General features: G+C 38.3%; 1 long non-coding RNA gene across 1 annotated transcript; it reads right to left on the reverse strand.

The window, feature by feature from the left end:
- Positions 1-24,903: 24,903 nt before the first annotated feature.
- On the reverse strand, positions 24,904-25,667 carry LOC106091974 (uncharacterized). Its single transcript, XR_001222075.2, has 3 exons — positions 25,591-25,667; positions 25,312-25,526; positions 24,904-25,065 (listed from the first exon to the last, which is right to left on the reverse strand). It is a non-coding gene; the product is annotated as an uncharacterized LOC106091974 (long non-coding RNA).
- Positions 25,668-26,975: the final 1,308 nt, after the last annotated feature.

A 26,975-nucleotide genomic window follows, 5' to 3' on the forward strand; every position in this document is an offset into this window, starting at 1 on the left:
TTGGGAGTATAATACGAATTTGATATCCAAATTTAGGACCATGTATTAAGGGCATCACCCCTAACTCAAAACACCCCAATGGCTAACAATTTTTCGACCATGCCAATATGTGGCTCAAATGAGAGGTATTTGAGATTAGAAAACGAAATTGATAACCTATTTTGGGGTCATGTGTTTGGGCGACGCCTCATCCTGTAAACTTCCCTAAACCAAGGGCAATGTGGGGTTTAAATAAATGGTATTTTAAAACAGAGCACGATGCTGATATTTTTTCAGAGCCAAGTGTCTGGGGGACCACCTCACCCCCGAAAACACCCCTAAATAAGATATCAAGAGAATATCGGGCTGAAATAAAGTATTTTAAGAATGGAGTACACCTTATATCCAAACTTAAATTCGTAGATCAACAAAGATCATGTGACATTCAGATAAAGGCACTTATATTGTTAAACTGTTAGTCAATCGATATACTATTTTCGTAGCATGGCATTTCACTAAAAGCTCTTTAATTGTCGAAAATAAATATTCCGAGGAAAATTTTGTTCCATATAAAGTAAAAGAAGGCGCAGCGGAGCGGGCCCGGGTCAGCTAGTCCTTTATATAAAAATGAATTTGTGTTTGTTTGTTTGTATGTTTGTTTGTTTGTTCCATATAGACTCAAAAACGACTAAACCTATTACCTTGAAATTTTCACAGATTGTGTAGGTTGGTCTGGAAGGAAACATAGGCTATATATTTTTTTGATATTGGAAGGGGGGCGAACCCTCTCTCTTACCCCATAAGTACCACAAAAAAATAAAAGTCTACCGATCAGGACAATATGGAATTCAAATGAAAGGTATTCAGGAATAGAATACGAATTTCCTATTAAAGCCTGGGTCTTAATAACTGGGGGGCCGCCCCAACTCCGGAACCCCCTAAAATAGGTTCATTGGACGAGCATGACAATATGGGACTCAAATGAAGGTATTCGGGAGTAGATTAAGAATATGGTCAGTAAGAAGAAATATGCTTTATAATTTGTTGATATCGGAAGTGAGCGGACCCTTCCCCGTTACGTCTGAAATATCACCCAAAATCACAAGTGAACCGATAAAAACAATATGGATATAAAACGAAAGGTATTGAAGAGTACAATACGAATATGGTATTAAAAATTGTACCCAGAAAGTCGCCCTAACCCCGAAATTTCTAAAAGTAGACAAATTGAACTTCCATATCAATATGAAGCTTGAATGAAACGTATTCGAGTGTATATTACGAATCTGGCATACAAAATCAGATCGAAGTACAGGGTCACCCCATCCACCCAAAAACGCCCCAAATGGGCATATGAAAGCATCATGACTATATGGGACACGGTTTGTTTGTTTGTTCAGAATCAAAACGGCTGAATAGATTTTCTTGTAATTTTTACAGATTATTAAGGTTGGTCTGGAAGAAAAATTACCCTAAAAACGCCACCCAAATCCAAAAGTGGATCGCTAGGCATAATATGGGTGTCAAATGAAAGTTATTGCAGACTAGAAAACGAATATCGTATTAAAATTTGGGTCCAAATACCCAGCTGCCGCTCCAACCCCAAAACTCCTCTAAATAGAGATATTTGACGTTCACGTCAATAAGAGTCTCAGCAGGTGATTACAAATATGCCATAAAAAATTAGGTCCAGGTAATGGGAGGTCGCCCTACCCCCAAATGAGCATATTAGACGATCATGGCGGTATGGGTCTCAAATAAAAGGTATTTGGTAGTAGGCTACGGATATGACATTAAAATTTGCGTTCAAGTCTAAGTCGCGCTTTTCCTCCTAAAACAAGTCAAGTAAGTAAATTGACCCATAATGAAAATATGGGACTCAAATGTAAGGTATTTGAGAGTAGAAAACGAATTTCCATTTTTTTTAAGGAAGTGTTTGAGGGTACGCCCTAAAGCACCCCCTATGCTGAACTTCATTTTCGACTATGGCAATATGGAGCTCAAATCAGTGTCGCTGACCGCCCCAGCCCCAAAACACCCACCAAACGGTTGGTTACCAATGGAGAACGAATTTAATATCCATATTTGAGTTGAATTAGTTCTCATATTTTTCGGTAAATTTACACTCATTTTTGGGGCAAAGACCCTGGGGACCACCCTTTGGAAACCGCAAGTTTTGTCCGATTTTTATACCCTCCACCATAGGATGGGGGGTATACTAATTTCGTCATTCTGTTTGTAACTAGTCGAAATATTCTTCTGAGACCCCATAAAGTATATATATTCTTGATCGTCGTGAAATTTTATGTCGATCTAGCCATGTCCGTCCGTCTGTCCGTCCGTCTGTCCGTCCGTCCGTCTGTCCGTCCGTCCGTCTGTCTGTCGAAAGCACGCTAACTTCCGAAGGAGTAAAGCTAACCGCTTGAAATTTTGCACAAATACTTCTTATTAGTGTAGGTCGGTTGGTATTATAATGGGCTACATCGGTCCATGTTTTGATATAGCTGCCATATAAACCGATCTTGGGTCTTGATTTCTTGAGCCTCTAGAGTGCGCAATTCTTATCCGATTGGGATGAAATTTTGCACGACGAGTTTTGTTATGATATCCAACAACTGTGCTAAGTATCGTTTACATCGGTCCATAACCTGATATAGCTGCCACATAAACCGATCTTGGGTCTTGACTTCTTGAGCCGATTTGCCTGAAATTTTGTACGACGGATTCTCTCATGACCATCAACACACGTGTTTATTATGGTCTGAATCGGTCTATAGCCCGATGCAGCACCCATATAAATCGATCTCTCTATTTTACTTCTTGAACCCCCAAAGGGTGCAATTCTTATTCGAATTGGCTGACATTTTACACAGATCTCCAGCATATAATTTAATTGTGGTCCAAACCGGACCATATCTTGATGACTGTTGATCTTGACTTGTGATTTTCCGATGACTGTGTTAAGTACGGTCTAATTCGGTTTATAGCATGATGTAGGTCCCACTTAAGTCGATCTCCCGATTCGACATTTCGAGCCCCTGGAAGCCCCACCATTTGTCCGAATTGGCTAAAATTGTGCACGTTGTGTTCTGTTACGACTTCCAACAACTGTGCCAAGTGCGGTCCAAATCGGCTTTTTACCTTATATAGCTCCCATGAAATTCGATCTCTCGATTATCATTTTCGGTTCCTAGAAGCTTTAATTATTGCCTGGCTTTACAGAAATGTGATAAAACTATGCCGTTGAATGAATTTGAATTTATTTTGAGAAAATTTTTAGCAGAATCCATGGTGGGTTCTCAAGAGTCGGCTTAGCCGAATTTAGTACGTTTCTACTGGTTTTCAAATCTCTACTGGGCAGCTACTATTAAATTTGTGTATAACTGCATATTTTTTATTCTTGCTCCAAAACCATGGGTTGTTTAACTTTTTGGGTGAGTCTTTTCTATTCACGAAAGACCCACGACGCTCACTGTATATATACCTGATGGTCAAGAGAATATAAGACGATCAAGCTATTTTAGACTTTTCGGCAGTCTTTCGGAAGGTCACTCACTTTTAAAGAAATAAAGCTAAATACTCCAGATTTTACAAAAATAGTTCTGCGTGTAGGTCGCTTGGAATATTGCTCCCATGTTAAGCGATTCCATTGGTTGATTTTGAGTATTAGGATGCAATTATTATCCGATTTGCTTAAGTAGCAGTCTGCCATCAGGCTCACTTAGACGTTTTCGTCCATTGTGATATCACAGGAACAGAAGAAGGAAGATGCCATCTAGTTTCTATCGTTGAACCATCCAGATCGCTTTAAAAAGCCCAATAACTTGCGAATGTTCACATCCGCTAAATCAGACAAATTTTCAAAGTAATGGGAACCTAAAGTGGAATTCCTTCTGACTGCTACTGCGGGACACACTCACAGAAGTTGTTCTATAGTCTCTTCTTTCACGATGTCCCTACAGCTTCTGTAAAAGTCGTTGCTGGCAACTTTCAGTCTGTCAGCATGTTTTCCGATTAGACAGTGACCTGTCATGACGGACACACGTCTGTTCTAACCAATGACAGCAAAGCAGTTGACCTCTTTAAATCTAGATGAGGCCATATAGTTTTGGAATGTTCACAGCCCCTTCTTTGTGACCATCTATCATTCGTTGCCCTTCAGGCCTGGTACTGAAAACTTAGCTTACATGCCGCTAGAGGCATACCCACAGATTCCAGTGTCCCTGGAGTGTGTTAGGTAGCTCCTAGTCTCGCAAGCTCGTCTGTTTTAGAATTCCCTGGGATATCTCTGTGGCCCGGCACCCAGAACAGGTGAATTTTGAACTGTTCAGCCATCTCGTTGAGAGATCTGCGACAGTCGAGGGCGGTTTTTGTGTTCAGAAATATGTTCTCCAGGGATTTAATGGCTGCCTGGTTGTCTAAGAAGATATTTATGCTAATCGTCGTTGTGAGATTATATCTTAGCCATTCCACCACTTCCTTAATTGCACAGATCTCCGCTTGATACACACTGCAGTGGTCGAGTATACTTTTCGATATGACCAGTTCGAGGTCTTTAGAGTATACCCCAAAGCCCATCTGTTCGTCTAGTTTTGTACCATCTGTATAGAAGTCTATAGAACTTCTGTTACCAGGGATATCGTAGCTCCAATCGGTTCTATCAGGAATCTTTATAGAAGTCTATAGAACTTCTGTTACCAGGGATATCGTAGCTCCAATCGGTTCTATCAGGAATAGTGGTGCAGTAATTTGTATCCAAAAACCGGCTCAGGGAGGGTGTAATCCACACTACCTGGATCATCGGATATTGTATCAAGAATAACACAGTTTCCATAGCCGCCACATGACCAATGAGAAAGCTCCCTTAACCTCACGGCAGTGGTAGCTGCAATTTGGTTAGCCACAACTTTCCCTAACCGCAATTGCCACGTCATCAGCATACGCGACCACTTTTATGCCTTTTTCTTCCAGAGACAATAATATATTGTTAATGGCTATATTCCAAAGTAGAGCAGACAGTACACCTCCTGCGGACCCCTTTTTTTTAGATCCACAAATCCCAAGCCACCATTGTATATTCCTTGGCAGCGAGAGAACCCTCTATGTAGTCGACTAGGTCGTGAAGGGCTGCTTCAGTGGATTTGCCTTTACTAAACGCATGCTGCTGCCGCCACAGGCGACCTCCAGGGACCTTTGCCCTAAAATATGTTTCTATCAGACTCTCAAGAGTCTTCAGGATGACAGACTAATAGGACGAAAGTCTTTCGCCTTCGTGTGGTAGGGTTTTCCTGCTTTCGGAATGAAGATGACCTTCGTGTCCCTGCATCCCACAGGTATATATGACATTCTGATACAAGCAGAGTATATCTCCCTAAGCCAGTGAACCAGTCTATCAGACACAGCTTGTAATTCAACCGGTGATACATCATCAGGGCCTGGCGACTTAAAGAAGTCGAAACTTCTCATCGCCCAAAGAGTTTTCGGCTCAGACACAATATCTCTAATGGACTCCGACGAATGCATATCAGTGACAACCTCTTCTGGCGCCACGTTGTCCGTTGGAGAATTTCCCGGGAAATGTGTATCAACCAGTAGATCTAGTGTTTCCTCATTAGACATTGTCCATACATTTTCTGACTTCTGAATATACACACCGTAATAGGTCTCGAGGACAGAGTCGTCCTTAGCCTAGAGGCCTCAGATGTATCCTTCACGGAGCTGCAGAATACTACCCAGGATTTGTTCTGAGCTTTTCTAAGCTCGCACTCATATTTGCTTAGCTCAGCCTTATAGATGTCCTTATCGTGTGGTGCTCTTGTGGCTTTGCTCTGTTAAAAAATTTTCTGCAGTCCTTCCTTAGACCGACCAGTTGGCGGACGCTGTTTGCCCCTTGGCTCGGTAGTAGGGCATGCTCCGAAGTTTCCACTTCCTTTTCTAATATAGAAGGGATAGTGGTGCAGAGTTTGTGCCGAAATTTATCCCAATCCGCCTTTCTTCTGTTTAGCCGAGGGACCACTACTTCAGTAGTTTCTCCAAGGCTAAAACTAATATAACGATGATCAGAGAAGCTGTGGTCATCCAAAACTTCCCAGACGCATATTCTTCCACTTATATCTTCCGATACCAAGGTAATATCTAGTACCTCCTGCCTGTTCCTGGTAATATAGGTCGGTTTATCCCCTTTATTTCAAGGCTGGCTACTACTAAATCTTCAAAAGGAGAAGGAGAAAAACATTTAGACTACCCTTTGCAAGAATACAGACTCTGTGTCTTTCATTCCCCGTACCCTTGCGAAGTTTAAATCCCGGAACTCTTAGTCCACGTACCAATCCTCCACACACCCATTGTTCCTAGATAAGAACCACGTCAAATCCCCGAGACATCAAGAGGTCCTTTAGTGCCGCCGAAGCGGCTTTAGGGACTATAGTCAGGATAAATTGAAACTACTCAGCGGCATAAATCAGTTTTCATTCTCTTGAAAACTAGTTAAAGATGACCTTGCAAGAGAGCTGATACACATACACATTCAAGTTCTAAAATCTTATCTTATAGAAGTCCTAAAACACAACATTTTCTTAGCCGTATTCTATTCTGCTTTCGGAATAGCCGCTGACATTTTTAATTGTTTTGCGAGCGAAATTTGACAGAAATCAAACATTTTTGTTTCCATACCAAAACACGTTTCTTTATCTGCACTTCTTTTCTCAAATAAATAAAGAAAAACGAACCACTGAAACCAATAAAACAAACAGAAATATTGCCGGCTATCGAGTCAAGTGTTGCCACTATAAGTTTTTTGCCATTTTCCTTGCTTTAAGCAGTGTACTACTTTTCCGCCTATTTTAAGCCAACGTTTCGCCGACGCTTTTAATACCCACCACCATAGGATGGGGGTATACTAATTTCGTCATTATATGCGTCTGAGAACCCCATAACATTCCATATATTCTTGATCGTCATGTCATTTTAAGTCGATCTAGCCATGTCCGTCCGTATGTCCGTCCGTCCGTCTGTCTGTCGAAAGTACGCTAACTTTCGAAAGAGTAAAGCTAGCCGCTTGAAATTTTGCACAAATACTTTTTATTAGTGAAGGCCGGTTGGGATTGTAAATGGGCAAAATCGGTCCATGTTTGATATAGCTGCCATATAAACTGATCTTGGGTCTTGACTCGTCCGATTTGATTGAAATTTTGCACGTAATGTGTTGGTATCACTCCCGTTCGGTTCATAATCTGGTATAGCTGTCATAAATACCGATATTGGATCTTGACTTCTTGAGCCAATAGAACTCCCAATTCTTATCCTGAGGTGTTTTGTTATGACTTCCAATAACTGTTCTTAGTATGGCGCAAATCGGTACATAACCTGATATAACTGCCATATAAACCGATCTGGGATCCTGATTTCTTAAGCCTCTTGAGGACGCAATTCCCATCCGATTTGGCAGAAATTTTGTACAACGGCTTCTCTCATGACCTTCAACCTACGTGTCTAATATGGCCTGAATCGATCAATAGCTTGACACAGCTCCCATATAATCCTATCTCCCGATTTTGCTTCTTGAGCACCTACAAGACGTAATTCTTATCCGGATGAACTGAAATATTACACAATGACTTCTACAATGTTCAGCATTCATTTATGGTCCGAATGGGACTGTAACTTGATATAGCTCCAATAGCATAACAGTTCTTATTCAATATTCTTTGTTTGCCCAAAAAGAGATACGGCGCATAGAACTCGACAAATGAGAGCCATGGTGGGGGGTATATAAGATTCGTCCCGGCCGAACTTAGCACGCTCGTACTTGTTATAATATATAATAAGAATGTATATATGTATATTGTAGTCTGCGAATTTCCGAATATAGTGTTATCTGACAAAAAAAATTACCCAATGGACAAATTCGTAGACTCTTAAAATAATCCTATTTACTTAACCGAGTACACGTACGAGAATTTGAGCCCACGAACACAAAGTAGTTTTCCATTTCAATTCATGTCATGGGCAGCTGTGACATTCAATGGCCGCTCTCCGATCGTTTTAATCGAGCCAAACGCCAACTTACTTAGCACGCTATCCAATAACTGTGCACGGACATGGCTATGATATCCAATAACTGTGCCAAGTATGGTTCACATCGGTCCATAACCTGATATAGCTGCCATAAAAACCGATCTTGGGTCTTGACTTCTTGACCCCTAGAGGTCGCAATTATTATCCGATATGCCTGAAATTTTGTACGATGGATCCTCTCATGACTATTAACAAACGTGTTTATTATGGTCTGAATCGGTCTATAGCCCGATACAGATCCCATATAAATCGTTCTCTCTATTTTACTTCGTGAGCCCCAATGGGCGCAATTCTTATACGAATTGGCTGAAATTTTACACAGGTCTCCAACATATAATATAATTGTGGTCCGAACCGGACCATATCTTGATATCGTTTTAATAGCAGAGCAACTCTTTTCTTATATCCTTTTTAGCCTAAGAAGAGATGCCGGGAAAATAACTCGACAAATGCGATCAATGGTAGAATGTATATAAGATTCGGCCCGGCCGAACTTAGCACGCTCTTACTTGTTTATATTGGGTTTGACAGCATTCCGCCTGGAAAGCTGAATAGAATACTAAGCTTTACATAAAATAAACGCGAACCCCAAACTTCTAGTTGCAACCAAGTGTTTGTTAGTGTTTTGTGATCTTGCTCACATGTACTTACACGGGGTGGAAAAAAATTAAGTATTTGTGAATGCATAAATTAGACAAAATTTGTAAACATATATCAATGAATATACTTCTAAAATAAATAAAAAAATTTTCTCTCAGCAAGCTATTGCAATAAATCTGTACGAAGTTATAACCATTGTGAAAGTAGTGTTGTGCTTTTGGTCTTGCAATTACAACAACATAATTTTGATACAAGTGGAAGATGCTGGCAAAGGCTTTTGGAAAGTTTTGCTTATATAACTTACACCAATGAAAATACTACAAAATCTAATTATATTTACAAATAAAAGCTGCATTCGTTTCTTTTTAAATAGTTTTTTTTCATTATTTATTAATTTCAAATGGGTGGGTTTTGGTTGGAACTACAACAACATAAATGAATTTGAGAAAGGTCCACACACTCCGATCGTCTTAAAATTTGGTACAGTCATGTTTTTTGGCCTAGAGACGATGCCTATTGTAATGGGAAAAAATCTGTTCAGATTTGGATATAGCTCCCAGATATATGTTTGTCCGATTTGCAGTAATATTGCAATAAAATGGTCATTTGCTAACCGATTCTCTCGAAATCTGGCAGGAACGATTTTCTCTGTACTCTCGAATTTACTAGTGAGTTTTATGGAAATCGGTTCAGATTTAGATATAGTTATCATATATATATATATCGAAATCGGTTCAGATTTACGTATAGCTCTCATATTTATGTTTGTCCGATTTGGAGAAATATTGCAATAAAGTTCTCATTTTTTAACCGATTCTATCGAAATTTGGCAGGAGGGAGTTTCTTATGACTCTTGACATTACTGGCGAAAATCAGAGAAATCGGCCCAGATTTAGATATAGCTGTCATATATATCGGCAGATTTTCACTCCAAGAGCCACTGCAAGCGTATAGTTTGACCAATCTTGACAAAACTTTGTACACCGCTTTCCTTGACGACTACCACATTATCTAAGAAGTTTGCTCGAAATTGGTTCAGAATTAGATATAGCTGCCATATATTTTTCAGGTTTTTGGTCATTTGCAATAATATTTTGATTTGTCAATCGTAGTTATTACAAATCTGCTCAAAATTTGATACGGATTGTTTAATAACCCATCGGATTAACCCATCCATCGAGGTTCATCAAAATTGGTTCATAATTGCATATAGCTCGCACATTGTACTTAAAGGGAACGTGTAGGGTATTATACAGTCGGCACCTTCAGGCGATACATTAAATCGATTGTTGGAGACACACTTCCCGGGCTGTGGTCGTGCGTAGTACCAGGCTTTAAGTGTGAATAACTTCATCAGTACTGAATATTGTCGTGAGGTTTGCCCGAACGTGACTCAGTGGGGTAAAACGGGTAAGTTAGTAGTAATTCTTTGAACTCATCTAACATTTCATCTGCCCGTATGAACATAATGTTACGATCATGTTGTTATTTGTTTTCATATGTAGATGTCGTTGACATCAGTGCCAGTCAATGTTATTTGTTGATGGCGAATATGTAGTGTGGTGGTGTTGTTATGCATACATTAACGTTTATAAATTGGCAGCCAAAGTTGACATATTCGTAGCGGTGGCTGGTTTGTAGGTTTGTAAGTTAAATGGCAAAAACCACACCAATGATATTTTTGCTGATGCAGATGCTGATGATGCTACTGGTGGCGCCGACGGTGGTAGTGCCATTGCTGACACCGATGTTTATGTTGATGAGGTGCGGTCCGCGGATGCTACCGACGACATGTTTCCATTGTACGTAAGTAACATAAAGAGCGTAAAGTTCGGAGTTGCAGCAACTCTGCGTGATGTTTATTCTATTACGTTGTTGTCCTTGATAACGAAGCTAGTTCATTGCTAATGGCGATTATGATGACGAAACAGAGTGCTGACGATGACAACGATGATATTCCTGCCATTCTTTGCCCTGACACATGGCTGCTGATGATGATGATGACGATGATGCTGATGCTGATAACGATGTTTATGAGTAAACATGATGAGTACACGACTGATGATGATGCCGTTGGAGGGTTTCAGATGTTTGTACAACCTTTGAATCTTACTCGCGTTTTCCTACACCTGCACATTTGCCAAATGATTCCACGTGGAGTGTGCGTTCGTTTTTATCACCTTTTTAAGGTTTTGTTTGCGCTCCCAAAAAATATCGTTGGGAGTGTAGGTAAGTTTGATTGTTGTGAGCGTGTAAATGCTTGTGTGACGTATCTGTGTGTATAATTCAGCGTATCTATGACTATGTATTGCCAGAGCTTTTGCATATAGCATTCACAGTTAAGCATTATGTATAGCTGCCATTCACTCATATTACATTGCACAGTGTGATCACAAAGAATTTATTTTATTCATTTATAAAATAAAACAAGCACATAATGTTAAATTTGACCATTTTTTGTCCTCCACCATAGGATAGCGGGTATACTAACCTCGACAGTTCATTTACAATGCATCGAAATATCATTATGCTACCCCAGAACATTCGTTAGTTACATATTTTTGATCATCTTGTATGTAGAAATTGTGAAGACGTTCGAACAATGAAGTTATCCGCTAACAATTTCGCACCTTCATTTCTTTATGCTTCGCAATATAACAAAAAAAAATATTTACATGTTCTTATTTTTATGTAGCTTCCATATTGAACAGTGTGTAATTGCGAAAGAAATCTATATTAGAAATGTGGACAGTAAATGTGTTAAATTAGTTAGAATATCCACAATTGTACACTCATAGAAAAAATTTGGCTGAATATTTTCAAACACTGTCTGCTGAATATTAGTAGTAAATTTTGCTGCTATTGTAGCAATAGTTGTGCTATTACAGCAGTAGTACTGCAATTTCTGAGTAACAGGCTTACTACTGAAAGTCTGTTCTTTGCTGAAAATGACTGCTGCTTAATTATGAAGGGGATGTTAGAAAAAAAACATAGAAAACATATGTTAATGTGTGTTTCAGTGGATGTTTATAATTACCACTGAATGCATACTTTCATTAAATTTCGATACAAAATGCCATGCCAGTCATGTGCACATTAGTAGAGCAATAACAAAAAATGAGAGCTTGCTCGGTCACATTTCGAAATGTATGCCAATGGATGGATCAGGTAGATTCTTTAACTTTCTTTCTAAAGCAAGCTAAAAGTAACAGCTGATAACTGACAGAAGAAAGAATGCAATTACAGAGTCACAAGCTGTGAAAAAATTTGTCAACGCCGACTATATGAAAAATCCGCAATTACTTTTTGGGCAACCGATTCTGACAGTACTTGACACAGTTGTTGGTAGTTAAAACAGAACGCCACCAAATCGGACAAAAATTGCAGCTTGTAAATGCTAAAGAAGTCAAATCGGGAGATTGGTTATATGGGAGCTATATCAGGTTTTCTACCGATTTAGATCGTACTTGGCGCAGTTGTGAGAAGTCTTAACAGAATACTGCGTGCAGAATTTCAGCCAATTTGGACAAAAATTGCGGCTTGTAAGGGCTCAAGAATTCAAATCGGGAGATTGGTTTATATAGGAGCTCTATCTAAATCTGAATCGATATGACCCATTTGCAATCCCCAACGACCTACATCAACAGAAGGTAACTGTGCAAAGTTTCAAGGGGCTAGCTTTATGCGTTCGACCGCTATCGTGTTTACGGCAGATAGACGGACGGACGGGCGAACATGGCTAGATCGACTCGGAACGTCGAGAGGATCAAGAATATATGTACTTTATGAGGTCTTAGACGAATATTTCGAGGTGTTACAAACGGAATGACTAGATTAGTATACCCCCGTCCTATGGTGGTGGGTATAAAAAGGCGATAGAAACCAAAATTTATTTGTGGTTTATAGGAGATTATATGTAATCTTTGAGTCGAGGATCTTACCGGTTCAGAGCTGGCTGTACACTGGAAGTAGTTATGCATCAAGCAGATCACTGAAGAAAATGGTTTCGTATTATGTAGTAACCAGTTTACCCAAAGTTGGTATAATAAATTTTATTGCGCAATATGTAACTTCTCTCTAATGTTTTGAAAACTTACTACTGTAAGGAAATCTTTTTTTTTAGATGTTTTTCTCAAAAAAGAATCGAGCTAGTTGAGAAACCTTAGAAATAATGAGAATTATATTGAGAACTGAAGCTTATAGAAAGTTGGCTAAAACCAAAAGAGAAATCAGACACGGCAACGTTTTTAGACTGCTTTTTTAACTAATAAATTCTTCTATTTGGGTTTCAATTTAAACAAGTTGGTTATAAAGGAAATATCTTACAAATAAAAATCAATTTGTGTTTGTTTGTCAGTTTGTTTTTTTTGTATGTTTGTGTGTTCCTTATAGACTCAGAAACGGCTGAACCGATTGAAATTTTCACATAGTGTGCATAATGATCCCGTGTTGAAAATAGGGTACTACATATTTGCTGACTTTTGCAATAAAGAGTTTAGATGAGATTAGAAAACGAATTTGATATCTAATTTTGAGGCCAATGGCATATGGGGTTCAAATAAATGATAAATAGATATATGAGAATAGAGCACGTTGCTGATATATTTTCCGGGCCACCCCAATCCCCAAAACACCCCTAAATCGGGCATATTTACCGACCATGTCAATATGGAGCTTAAATGAAAGGTATTGGGGGTAGAGCATGAATTGACAACCGCCTTCGCACAAATTTTCACCCTTTTCGAAAATACCCCACAAACAGCAATTTTTTGCTGACCATCGCAATATGGGGCTCAAATAAAGGTATTTGGGAGTAGAATACGAATTAGATATATATCCAAATGTAGGGCCATGTATTTAGGGCATCCTCTCTTTCCCAAAACACCCCCCAAAGGGTAAAAATTTTTCGACCATGCTAATATGTGGCACGAATGAAAGGTATTTGAAATTAGAAAACAAATTTGATAACCAATTTTGGGTCATGTGTTTGGGGGACGCCTCATCTTGTAAACTCCCCTCAAACCCAATGGCAATATGGGGTTCAAATAATTGGCATTTGAGAGAAAAACACGATGCTGATATTTTTTCAAGGCCAAGTGTCTGGGGGACCACCTCACTCCCGAAAACACTAAATCAGATATCATTTGAATATCGGGCTGAAATAAAGTATTTTAAGAATGGAGCACATCTTACATCCAAACTTAAATTCGTAGACCAATAAAGATCATATGGGATTCAGACAAAGGCACTTATATTGTTAAACTATTAGTCAAGCGATGTACTATTTTCGTAGCATGGTATTTTACTAAAAGCTCTTTAATTGCCGAAAATAAATATTGCAAGGAAAACTTTGTTCCATATAAAGTAAAGGAAGGCGCAGCGGAGCGGGCCCGGGTCAGCTAGAAATTTATAAAACTCATATAATAATGAGTCAGAGAATGCCATTTTCATTACCTATGAATCCATTCGCGAAAGGAATGCGTATTGTAGTCAACACACATCATTTCAAAACAACGGCATTCAACACTATTTATAGAAAGAGAATATGATGAAAGCCGTGCATTGTATGTCTTTTGTTTATCTCATTTAACACTCTCAAAGGCAACGAATATGCGGCGAATGGTGTGAATCATCTTAGTGTTGATTGTATACAGCTTTATAGCTTTCAAAGGGAATACTTGTAAATACTTTGTTAATTTCTGTTGTACCTACCCCCACAGAGTTGGGGAAGAGAATGTCAAAAGAATTTCGGACCCAAGTGTCTGGGCAGCCGCCTTGCCCCCAAAAGAATCCCAAACGAAGATATGGGCCTATGTGAGATTTTAATAAAAGGGATTTGGGAGCGCGTTTGTTAATTTGTTTGTTTAGTATAAACTCAAAAAATGTTCACAGATTGTGTAGGTAAATCTGGAAGAGGCAAGTAGTTATATAATTTTTTTAAATCGCAAAGGGGACGGACCCTCACCCTTACTCCAAAAGCATACCCAGAAATAGAAGTAGGTCGATCGGTACAATATGGAACTCAAGGTACAATATGGAACTCTTCAAAGCAGGCAAACGGATTGATAACTACAAAATGGGGCTCATGGGACTGATATCTAAGTGTCTGGGTGGCCGCCCTTCTCCTAAAATTTCTTACAAGCCGGACACACATATTCATCGATCTCGGCATTTTTGGCAATCTCGGCGGATTTGGTATTCAATTCTGGGCCAAGAGTCTGGGAGCTCGCCCACCGTGCCATGTTTCGTCAGTATGTCCTGTTTGAGGATGTTTTGGGGGTGTGACGAACACTCAGGCATGTCCTATTTGGGGGTGGCTTTTGGGGTGGGGCTAATTTTGGGGAAAGGTCAGCTCCCTGCCGATATCAAAAAATTATATAGCTCCTTCCAGACCAAGCTATACTATCTGTGAAAATTTCCGATTGTGTAGGTTTGTATGTTAGGTGCGCACTCTTCTTTAAATATATATCACTTGATTCCCACATTACAATGTTTGGTCAGTTTACCTTATAGCGCCACCCAGATGCTCGGACCAAAATTTTAGTTTCATATTCGTACTCTACTCTGAAATACCTTTAATTTTTTTAATCCCTTATAGTCAACATCGTTTAATGTTACAATTTGGGGCTGATTTAGGGGGAGGGGTCTTATTTTTAATGTCATATTAATAATCAACCAGTGGGATGAAGGGACACGAAAGTCATTTTCATTCCGAAAGCAGGAAAACCCTACCACATGAAGGCGAAAGATTTTCGTCCTATTAGTCTGTCATCCTTTATGCTGAAGACCCTTGACAGGTTGATAGAAACAAATCTAAGGGCAAAGATCCCTGGAGATCGCCTGTCGCGGCAGCAGCATGCATAAAGTAAAGACAAATCCACTGAAACAGCCCTTCACGACCTAGTCGGCTACATAGAGGGTTCTCTCGCAGTCAAGAAATATACAATGCTAGCATTTCTTGACATTGAACGTGCTTTCAATAATCCCTGGAGAACGTATTTCTGAACACAAAACCGCCCTCGACTGTCGCAGATCTCTCAACGAGATGGCTGAACAGTTCAAAGTTTACCTGTTCTGGGTGCCGGGCCACAGAGATATCCCAGGGGATTCTAAAGCAGACGAGCTTGGGAGACTAGGAACTGCCATACACACTCCAGGGACACTGGAATCTGTAGGTATGCCTCTAGCGACATATAAGCTAAGTTTTCAGGTCCAGGCCTGAAGGGCAACGAATGATTAATGGTCACATAAAGGGGGCTGTGAGCATTCTAAAACTATGTGACCTCATCTAGATTTGAAGAGGTCTACTGCTTTGTTGTCATTGGCTAGAACAGACGTCTCAGTCATTGTGTCCACTGTCTAATCGGAAAACATGCTGACAGACTGAAGGTTGCCAGCAACGACTTTTGCAGAAGCTGTAGGGACATTGAGGAAAAAGAGACTATAGAACACCTTCTGTGTGTGTGTGTCCCGCATTAGAAGTTAGACGGAGTTCCACTTTAGGTTCTCATTTCTTTGAGAACCTGTTTGATTTAGCGAATGTGAACATTCGCAAGTTATTGGGCTTTTTAAAGCGATCCGGATGGTTCAACGGTAGGAACTAGAGGGCATCTTCGTTCTTCTGTTCCTGTGATATCACAATGAACGAAAACGTCTAAGTGAGTCTGATGGCAGACTGCCACTTAAACTTAACCTAATAATGAACTCCCGAACACTTTTTATTTGAGTCTCATATTGGCATGATCGTCTAAAAATCCTTTTAGGGCGATTTTGGGCCGGCCCCTGGATATTGATCCCCATTTTTAATATGATATTCGTACTCCATTCTCAAATACCTTTTATTTCAGTTCATAACTTGTAAATCCATGTTTCGCACCACACCAAAATGTCAACGAATACCGAGCGAATGGTGCGAATCATCTCTTATTTATAGTTTATCAGCTTTCATTTAGTTGCTTGTGGTGTAACGGCTATATAAATTAAGAACATTGAATACATTTGAAAGCAACAACTTTACTTACTATTGTTGAATAAAGGCAAGTCAAAAGCAACGAAAATATGAATGCGTTATAAAAGCTACTGGTAGCAATCTGTTCTTTGATATGAGTGTCCTATTTACTTCGCTTTAGTACAGATATTCCAACATATTGAAATTTTTTCCTAGCTTCTAGTTCATTTGAACATAATTTAAATAATGAATTGTGTAAACTGGACAAAGGAAGAAAATCTGTGCCGCCAAATAATGTCCAATTTTACTACGTTTATTTAATTTTTCGTTAAATTGGTGGTAACTTTGTTTGAGTGTGGTATGAAGCACATTTTATTTTGAACGGTATAATACGAAAATATATTGGGATGTTAAACTAAATTAATTGCCCTTATCCAGTTGAGTGTGAGCTTAGCACAATAGGAGTTTATTAATATGAATTTGTTGACAGGCTTAGGAAATGTATTTGTAGTTCCTAAATCCTATTAAAAAAATTGTTTGCAACACCCAGAAGAAAGCGAGATAGTCCCATTGATAAGAACACGTATCGACTGAGAATAGCTTTCCGATTCGATTAAGTTATGACCGTCTGTCGATATTTGCATCCGATCATCTTCAATCGTCTTCTGTTTTGGTCTAGAGATAATGCCAATTGAAATTGGAAAAAATTGGTTCTGTTTTAGATACAGCTCCCATATGTTCGTCTGATGGGACTAGCATTGCAATAATGTGACCATTTGCTACCCGATTCTTGCGAAATTTAACACGAAGGATTATTTTATGACTCTCGTCATTAGTGATTTATTTCACAGAAATCGGTTTAGATTTAGATTTAACTCCCATATATGTGTCGCCCGATTTTCATTTCCATAGCCATTGCAAGCGCATTAATTAAGCAATCTTCGGTGGAAATCGGTTCAGATTCCCATATATATGTTCGTCTGATTTCGTGCAATATTGCAACATTGTGGTCGATCGATTTTCACAAAATTTGGCACGAAGGATTCTTCTGTGACTCTTGAATTTCATAGAAATCGGTTCAGATTTAGATAGGCTTGGGATCGAGCTTAGCACGGAGAATCGAAAACACGTAAAAGAGTTTTTTTCTCTTAAATTTCATTAATTATTAATGTCATTGATTTCTATCTGGCTGGGTAGTTAAACCGGTGACGTGTGGTCCCTGGTCACAATCGGGACATACATCCTGCACGTCAGCATCAATCCGTGCTCTGTAGGAATTGAGGCGTCTGCATCTGTCGAATCGTAATTGAGCCAGAACTACCCTGGTTAGCTGGGGGAATCAATTTCTTCAGGTGCAAGGAAGGCGGATAGTCTCCAAGCAACACATTCAACCGGTAGCTATTCACCTCACGCTCTAGATCATGTAGATCCACCTCAAGGTTTCTGCGTGGTGGATATTTATCCACAAGATGATGATTGGGATGGTCGCTGCGATAATAGCCCAGATGGATTGCTTGGACAGCATGTACTTATGTCTTCGCACGGGTGGGATCTTTGTCTGATAAAGGTGGTGCACGTGACAGCTGAGGAGACAGTCCTTCGCAGTTCGGAGAGCGGCATTATGACAGACCTGAATATTCACATTAAGCTCATTATTCACCTTACGCATATTTGTAGTGAACAATGTGGCTGAAGATTTGGTGATAGATATCTTCAAATCTGTTGCAGCGAAATAAGCAGATGCCAAGAAACCGTGGGGGGCTGATGTCCGCATATGATACGATCTCAATTCAGTCTGGAGGGTGTGAAATAGATGATAGGTAGTGTTTCAACAGGAAGACCACCGTGGCGCATAGGTAAGCAAGTCCGCCTATGATGCCGCATGCCTCAGTTTAAATCCTCGTGTGATAAAAACACAATTAAAATTCAGCGGTGGTTATCCCCTCACTATTGCTGGCTTCATTTGTGAGGTTTCCTGCTATGTTAAAACTTCTCTACGAATTGGTTCCGCTATGCAGCACGCCGTTCGGACATAATAAGATGGCCTCGTATCATTGAGCCTCAACTTTAATCGGACGTATCCCCTGTTCTACAATGGAATGTTTATGGGAAATTAAATATTTAGTAGAGGAAAAAACAGTGCCAGAGATATCACCCTGCCTTCAGTAACTCCCTATTTACTCTACGAGGTTTCGACTTATCTCTAAATTCCACAAACGACTGGCGAATATACAGATAATTCGTGACTCAGCGTTTCAGGCCTGGCAGAAGTGACGCATTGGTGATATCCTCAAATAGTTTGGCACAGCTGACCATGTCAAACTCTTTCGAAAGGTCCAGTGTGTGTGTGCGGTGATGGCATGCAAATCAATTGTTATCCTGGGTAGTCTTCGAAAACCATGCTGTTGCTCGGTGAATAGAAATTCTCCAACGAGACTGGTTAGGAGAAGTTCCTCAAGCGTCTTGGCTACTGATGAGAGATCGGGTGATCAGTCTATGCGACTACCCTTACTCGGTTCCTTTCCAGGCTGCAGTAGCGGGATAACTCTGTTTATCTTCCAGATATTGACTGCTATAAGAGTGTTCAAAAACAGGTTGATCCAGACTCCAGGTAAATCGAGATTCTTCAGCTTCATTGTAGAGATTCCGTCGGGGCCCATCGCGTCCATGATAAATTATGATCGCTGTCCATCGGTAAGGAGACCACGGATACGACAAATGGCTCTCCTCTTAGCCTTCTCACTCCCTCACATCTGTCTCTGAAATTTCTAGACTACTATTGAATTCAATAAATTCCAATAGAAAACTGCATGCCTCTATTACTTGCTCTCAATTTAATGCTTCTTTTGAGTTTCTTTTGTTTGATTCTTCGGAATACCCATCAGTCTCCAGTCTCGTATTCTTCGCTTTTGTTAGCCATTTGTACGAGTATTATGTCGCACAGTGGGCCAAATGGCAAAAAAATTGGAAATAAGTCTACAACTTTTTATCTGTTGATTTTAGCCATACAAAATGTTCTAGACATTTGTAGAGGAGGACATAGGCTTTCAGAAAAGTGCTGTTGTTGGTCCATATCTTTAATACAGGGTGAGCTACAGGGTGTCAAAGTTGACCACTTTTGACTTCTCCAAGCTTCTGGGGGCCATAACTTTTGATCTACTCAACCGATTTACATGATTTAGGACTCTAGAGAAAGAGCTTGACAAGATCTAAAAAACTTATGCATAAAGTACCATGCCATCGTGTACTGTTAAGGAGTTATGAATTGTTTAATTTTAAAATATGAAAATTTGGCCTTGGTTTTTTTCAGTGTTTTTTAAATAACTCCGTCAATTTTAAAGCTATAAACTTCATACTTCACACAAATTATGCCAGCATATGTGTGCATAAAATACAAAAGGAATCACGTGAATATCTTTGGCGGTTTAAAAATGGCATCGTTTTCAATATGAAAAATATTTTTTTTGTCAAAAAATTGCAAAATTTTTCAAAAAAGATACTCCCATTTCCTTTAAGTTTTCGCAAACTTTGGCCGTCAAAGCATTATCATTTCTTTCCATTTTCACAAAGTCGAGGTATTAAGAAAAGTTTTAAGTGCTAATTTGGCTAATTTCGATATCAAACAACACCGTTATCTTAAGACCAAAATGGCCAATTTTTTTACTAAACTTCAAAAGTTTCTCACTGGAAAAAAAGTTCCACGGGGATTTTTTCGCTTTTTTTGAACTTAAATGAAAGCTTAAAATGTTCCCAACATTTTAAGGTATGTCTCGCCATATCCTAGCCATAAATGAGATCGTAGCGATCAAAATACTGAAAAAAGTCAATTTTCAAGTAGTGCTATATTCATTGCTAAAAAACAAGTATTACGTCACATTTTATTGCAAAGATGTTAAATAAACTTTTATTTGGTAACACTTCTTCTACAAAACACAAAAAGAATCATGGAAATATCTCTATTCTATTCCATTTTATGGAACCGGCAATAAAAAAGTCAATTTTTCAAAAAAGTCGAATTTCCCAAATTTTGTTTTTGTTGTCCTAATTGCACATGACACACTATAGCCATATTTACGCAACATACCTTATCGTAAAGGAAATTTTCATACCTTTCCAACAATGTATAAAACATTTCTCAACTCGGATTCTATCTACTCTAAAATTCATTTACACTTCATTAAACTCTATATAAAAATGTCTATTTGTGAAATGGAACCTTATATGGGGCCTACACTAAAACATTGATAGATTTGCCCAGGGTTTACAATACAAATGTGTTAGAATAAAAAAAGGTCTCCTGCCAAAGTTTAAAAAAATTGGAATAAAAATATGTGTTTTAGAGCGAAAACACTTCGCATCGGCGTGCGTTTGTATAGTACCTACATCTATTTTTAATGTAAGCTGATGATTTTTGAATAAAAAGTAACCTAGAAATATACCTGCATATATATATATATTTGTGTTAAGATTTGATGCAGACAAATGTTACCTGTTTCGCTATGTCGAATTCCCAGGAAATCCACCGTATCAATGAATGTGAAAAAACCTACCCATAAAAAATTCATTGTCATTTTTTTTAACCAAATTCGAGTCCAGGTAAATAATTATAGAAGAGTAAGTAAAAAGAGGCACTTTGGACCCCTTTTTACGATTGCGTCTGATACCTGAAATGGGTCATTAATTGTGAATATATTGCATAAATATTTGAACAAAATCCAAATTTTCTTCATTATATTTTGTAGAGGCGTAAAGGACATTTATAAGTTATGGAAGTCATACTGAAGTATTCCACTCTTTCGAAAATTGTATGGGACATCAAAAATGATTCCAAATCATACACGGAGTCATTTAAGGAACTTGTTTACACTTTGGACCACATATATGGAATAAGGCTAAATAAAGACGCTTTAGACAAACTTGAAAAATTCTACAAATCATTTGAGAGAAGGTTGCCAGAATGTTCATTCGCAAAAATCAAGTTTTTCAAAATGTATGAGAAGTGGCTGAAATCGGATCTACTTATTGAAATTAAACCGCTGATTCCCGGCCGGCCTAGCAAAGCATACGACGAAGTTACGGAGAAAACCAAAAAGAAAAAACAAGAGGAACTATTGGCGGCACATCCGCCAAATTTAATAAAAGATACGTTCAAAACAGCATTGTTAAAAACACAACCAAAAAATGTTGGACGAATTGTCGATGTTTTACCATTAGCATCTCCGAAAAGGGTAAAGAGAATGGTAGAAAGTATTCCAACTCCAAAATCGACTACAGAATTCACGGAGGAAGATGCACTGGCCCTGATTTTGAACCTAGGCCTCTCAAGAAACAAATACTCAACAATGAGGAAGGCTCTTCGTGAAAAAGGATGGGGTTGTTTACCCTCAAAACATAAATTGTACAACACCAGGACGAAAATGGTGCCATCAAATATATACGTGGACGAATTAAAAGCAAGAGTGAAACTTGCTGATCTTGTTGAAAATACAGCTGTTAGAATTATTTCTAATTTTACTGAAGAACAGTTGAACACATGTAATAATTCCGAAGTGGTTTTGATCAGCAAATGGGGTTGTGATGGATCATCTGGATTTTCCGAATATAAGCAACAAACAGAAATAGATACCAACTTCGCATCAATTTTCATGGCATCATTAGTACCATTGAGAATGAGATTGTACAAGGACCAATCTTCATCATCGAAAGAAAATGCATTTCAAGATATATGGATAAATAGAACACCTGGGTCAAAATATTTATGTCGCCCAATTCGGTTTGAGTATACAAAGGAAGACCGGAACACAACACGATCTTTGGTGAACGAAATAAAGGAAGAAATTGCTGCATTACCCATGATTGTTATAAACCAATTGGGAAGAAATATAAAAGTTTCGTTTCAACTACAACTCACTATGATCGATGGAAAGGTGGTAAACGCATTAACTGGCGTTATGTCCAATTGGAGATGCAATATTTGTGGCAAGAAGAATGGGCAATTCGAGGACAAGTCTGATGAAAATTTAGTAAACGAAAATGCGCTCAATTTCGGTATTTCGCCCCTGCACTGTAGAATTCGATTCATGGAGTATTGTTTGCATTTATCGTATGACCTTAAATATCGGACTAGCCCTGGAAACCGCGATGTCTCTGCTAGAAACAACCAAGATCTTCACAAAATGAGGCAGGAAGAGAAGAATCGAATCCAGTTGGAGTTTAAACAAAAGGGACTTATAATAGATAAACCTCTTTACGGATACGGAAGCACAAATGATGGCAACTCGGCAAGGCGGTTTTTTGAGGACCCCGTATCGACATCTAAAATAACCGGTCTTGATGAACACTTGCTAAGACGATTCAAAGTGATTTTGGCTGTAATCAATAGCAAAAAGATGATAAATTCAACCAAATTTGAAGCTTATAGTAATGACACAAAAAACATTTTATCTGATTTATATTCGTGGAAAGCTTTAACACCGACAGTACATAAAGTCTTACATCATGGCAAGGAAATTGTGGAATACAACATACTTCCGTTAGGAGAACTTACAGAAGAAGCTCAGGAATCCCGTAATAGAGATGTTAAACAGTTCCGGCTTTTCAATACCCGAAAGAGCACCAAATTTAACCAAAATTATGATTTACTTCAATATTTATTGTTATCGTCTGATCCGGTACTATACAGCATCAGAACTAAATGGCTACCAAAAATATGTGACGATATAGATAAGGACGATCCCGATGCCATTCAAATTAAAGAGCTTTTAAATTTTGATACCTTAGATTATTTGGTAGAGAATAAAATCAAATAATACAAAACTAAAATGCTTTTTTATTTTGGGAGTAGCTAATATACATATAAACGCACGCCGATGCGAAGTGTTTTCGCTCTAAAACACATATTTTTATTCCAATTTTTTTAAACTTTGGCAGGAGACCTTTTTTTATTCTAACACATTTGTATTGTAAACCCTGGGCAAATCTATCAATGTTTTAGTGTAGGCCCCATATAAGGTTCCATTTCACAAATAGACATTTTTATATAGAGTTTAATGAAGTGTAAATGAATTTTAGAGTAGATAGAATCCGAGTTGAGAAATGTTTTATACATTGTTGGAAAGGTATGAAAATTTCCTTTACGATAAGGTATGTTGCGTAAATATGGCTATAGTGTGTCATGTGCAATTAGGACAACAAAAACAAAATTTGGGAAATTCGACTTTTTTGAAAAATTGACTTTTTTATTGCCGGTTCCATAAAATGGAATAGAATAGAGATATTTCCATGATTCTTTTTGTGTTTTGTAGAAGAAGTGTTACCAAATAAAAGTTTATTTAACATCTTTGCAATAAAATGTGACGTAATACTTGTTTTTTAGCAATGAATATAGCACTACTTGAAAATTGACTTTTTTCAGTATTTTGATCGCTACGATCTCATTTATGGCTAGGATATGGCGAGACATACCTTAAAATGTTGGGAACATTTTAAGCTTTCATTTAAGTTCAAAAAAAGCGAAAAAATCCCCGTGGAACTTTTTTTCCAGTGAGAAACTTTTGAAGTTTAGTAAAAAAATTGGCCATTTTGGTCTTAAGATAACGGTGTTGTTTGATATCGAAATTAGCCAAATTAGCACTTAAAACTTTTCTTAATACCTCGACTTTGTGAAAATGGAAAGAAATGATAATGCTTTGACGGCCAAAGTTTGCGAAAACTTAAAGGAAATGGGAGTATCTTTTTTGAAAAATTTTGCAATTTTTTGACAAAAAAAATATTTTTCATATTGAAAACGATGCCATTTTTAAACCGCCAAAGATATTCACGTGATTCCTTTTGTATTTTATGCACACATATGCTGGCATAATTTGTGTGAAGTATGAAGTTTATAGCTTTAAAATTGACGGAGTTATTTAAAAAACACTGAAAAAAACCAAGGCCAAATTTTCATATTTTAAAATTAAACAATTCATAACTCCTTAACAGTACACGATGGCATGGTACTTTATGCATAAGTTTTTTAGATCTTGTCAAGCTCTTTCTCTAGAGTCCTAAATCATGTAAATCGGTTGAGTAGATCAAAAGTTATGGCCCCCAGAAGCTTGGAGAAGTCAAAAGTGGTCAACTTTGACACCCTGTAGCTCACCCTGTATTAAAGATATGGACCAACAACAGCACTTTTCTGAAAGCCTATGTCCTCCTCTACAAATGTCTAGAACATTTTGTATGGCTAAAATCAACAGATAAAAAGTTGTAGACTTATTTCCAATTTTTTTGCCATTTGGCCCACTGTGTGTCGGCATTTGATTGTATAACAGCATCATAATTTGCATTTTTGTTATCCTGGGACAGCAAGTTGTTCTTAACATTACTTCAAATTTGTGGTGTTACATAGTTCAAAGAGACAGCAGCTGTCCACAAAGCTATTTTGATATTCAAAGACTTGAAATAATGTCTGCTGTCTGAAGCTAAAAATGTTTAGAGATTAATTTTATGTTATCGCATTTGTAGTTGCAGATTGCCGTTTAATCTATACCCCGCATTAAGCATCTGCAATTCAGAGGAAGAATATTACGGATGCCACAACTTTTACATCTCGGTGTGCTGGACAATGAACTAGAAGCTGAAGCAAAGATTTTCAGATTTTTTTTGTATATGTCTTTTTTTAAGCCATTCGTAGATTCACTTCTTGAGTCAAGTTTTAAAATGTTTACCTTCTTTCTATGATTGAACGCCTCCAATTTGTTTGCCAACACCATATTCTTCTGCTAACAACCCAACGGACATGATTTTACTGTGATATTTAATCAGTTCTAATTTTTCCTGAATAGATATGTAGAATTTAACCTGCTCTTTTTTTCCTCTTTTTGCCCAAAATATGTCGAATTCCTACATTCTTGACTTTATATTCACATTAGACACATTTTGTCTGTCCCAAAACGAATCAAATAGCATTAACCATTAGATAAAAAAAAGCTTTTTATTAGCCTTACATTTGATTGCATGTAAAATTTGTGTTTCCTTGTTTGATTCAACAATTTTTGTATTAAATATTTTGGGCAAAAATAACAAAATAATATAGTTAAAATATTTGAATAATATGAACTTACCTTAAGACATAGTTCTATGTTGACAAAAAATTTCAAGCTCCCTAAGTAAAGAAATTTGTTACGTAGGCTGCTATATAAGTTTCTGCCCTAGGCAGTGCTATTGGAAAGTTTGACATTTTCTAGCGTAAACGGACCAGAACGTTTTGACGTACGACCAATAATTTGTAATGTTTACAGTGATTTTAAAAATTTAATTTGACAAAAAATAGAATTAGTTCGTGAATATTTTAGCGGGACCATTTTTCACAACATTCTGTGTGGCTTATCTCCACAAGAGTGCATTGATGAAATTAAATCTTTGTATGGCGATGAAGCACCATCTTATAGCACTGTGAAAAACTGGCATAATGAATTCAGTCTGGACGATACTCGCTTAAAATCGAATTCCGTGAAGGTTGTCCAAAAACGGTCGTTGTACCAGAAAACATTGATTCCGTGCGTTAACTTATAACGCAGGATCGGCATGTGGCATACCGTAATAGAAACATCTTTGGGTATTTCTTCCACCAGGATACATTCCTTACGCTAAAGAAGTTTGTTCTCGTTGGACTCCGCCCAATTTGACAATCGCTCAAAAAATGCTCGTGACGATTACTACGTAGAAATTTTGAAAAAATACGATCGCGGTGCTTCAAAATGTGTTTATTAGATCATCGCAGGTGGCGAATCGTGGACCTATGCGTATGAGCCCGAAACAGAACAACAATCTACCGTGTGGGTCTTCACAGACGATCCAAATCCAAGCAATTTAAGGCAAATGGTTGCGTGTTTCTTCGGTAAAACTGGTTATGTGGCGGCTGTTCCGCTTGAGCAATGTAGGACAGGGCATGAAAGGCAACTCTTGCCCTACACACCTGCAAGAGAGCCATTGGCAAAATTAGGGGGTTTAGACCGGCTTTCATGCATTGGGTATATACTGTAGTTGTCGGACCTATAAAGCTATATGGTGTTGTGGTCTAGTGGACTGCGCTTCCATGGTCCACCTACTGTTCAATACTCAACCTTATCCAAAGGATGGCTTGTTTGTGCATCACAGCCGCACTGTGGATGACACCATCTGATGCATTGAATTTAATGCTATAACTAATGCCTCTGGACATTGTGGGTAGACAAATTGCAGCGACCACTGTCGTGAAGTTAAGGGCGCTTTCTCATTGCTCATGTGGTTGCTACGGACATTGTGTTATACTTGATACAATATCTGATGTTCCAGGCAATGTGGATTACACCCTACCCGAGCTGCTTTTTACTGTATTCACTATTCCTGA

The sequence above is a fragment of the Stomoxys calcitrans genome, chromosome 2 (genome assembly GCF_963082655.1).
Source record: "Stomoxys calcitrans chromosome 2, idStoCalc2.1, whole genome shotgun sequence".
Lineage (NCBI taxonomy): Eukaryota > Metazoa > Arthropoda > Insecta > Diptera > Muscidae > Stomoxys > Stomoxys calcitrans.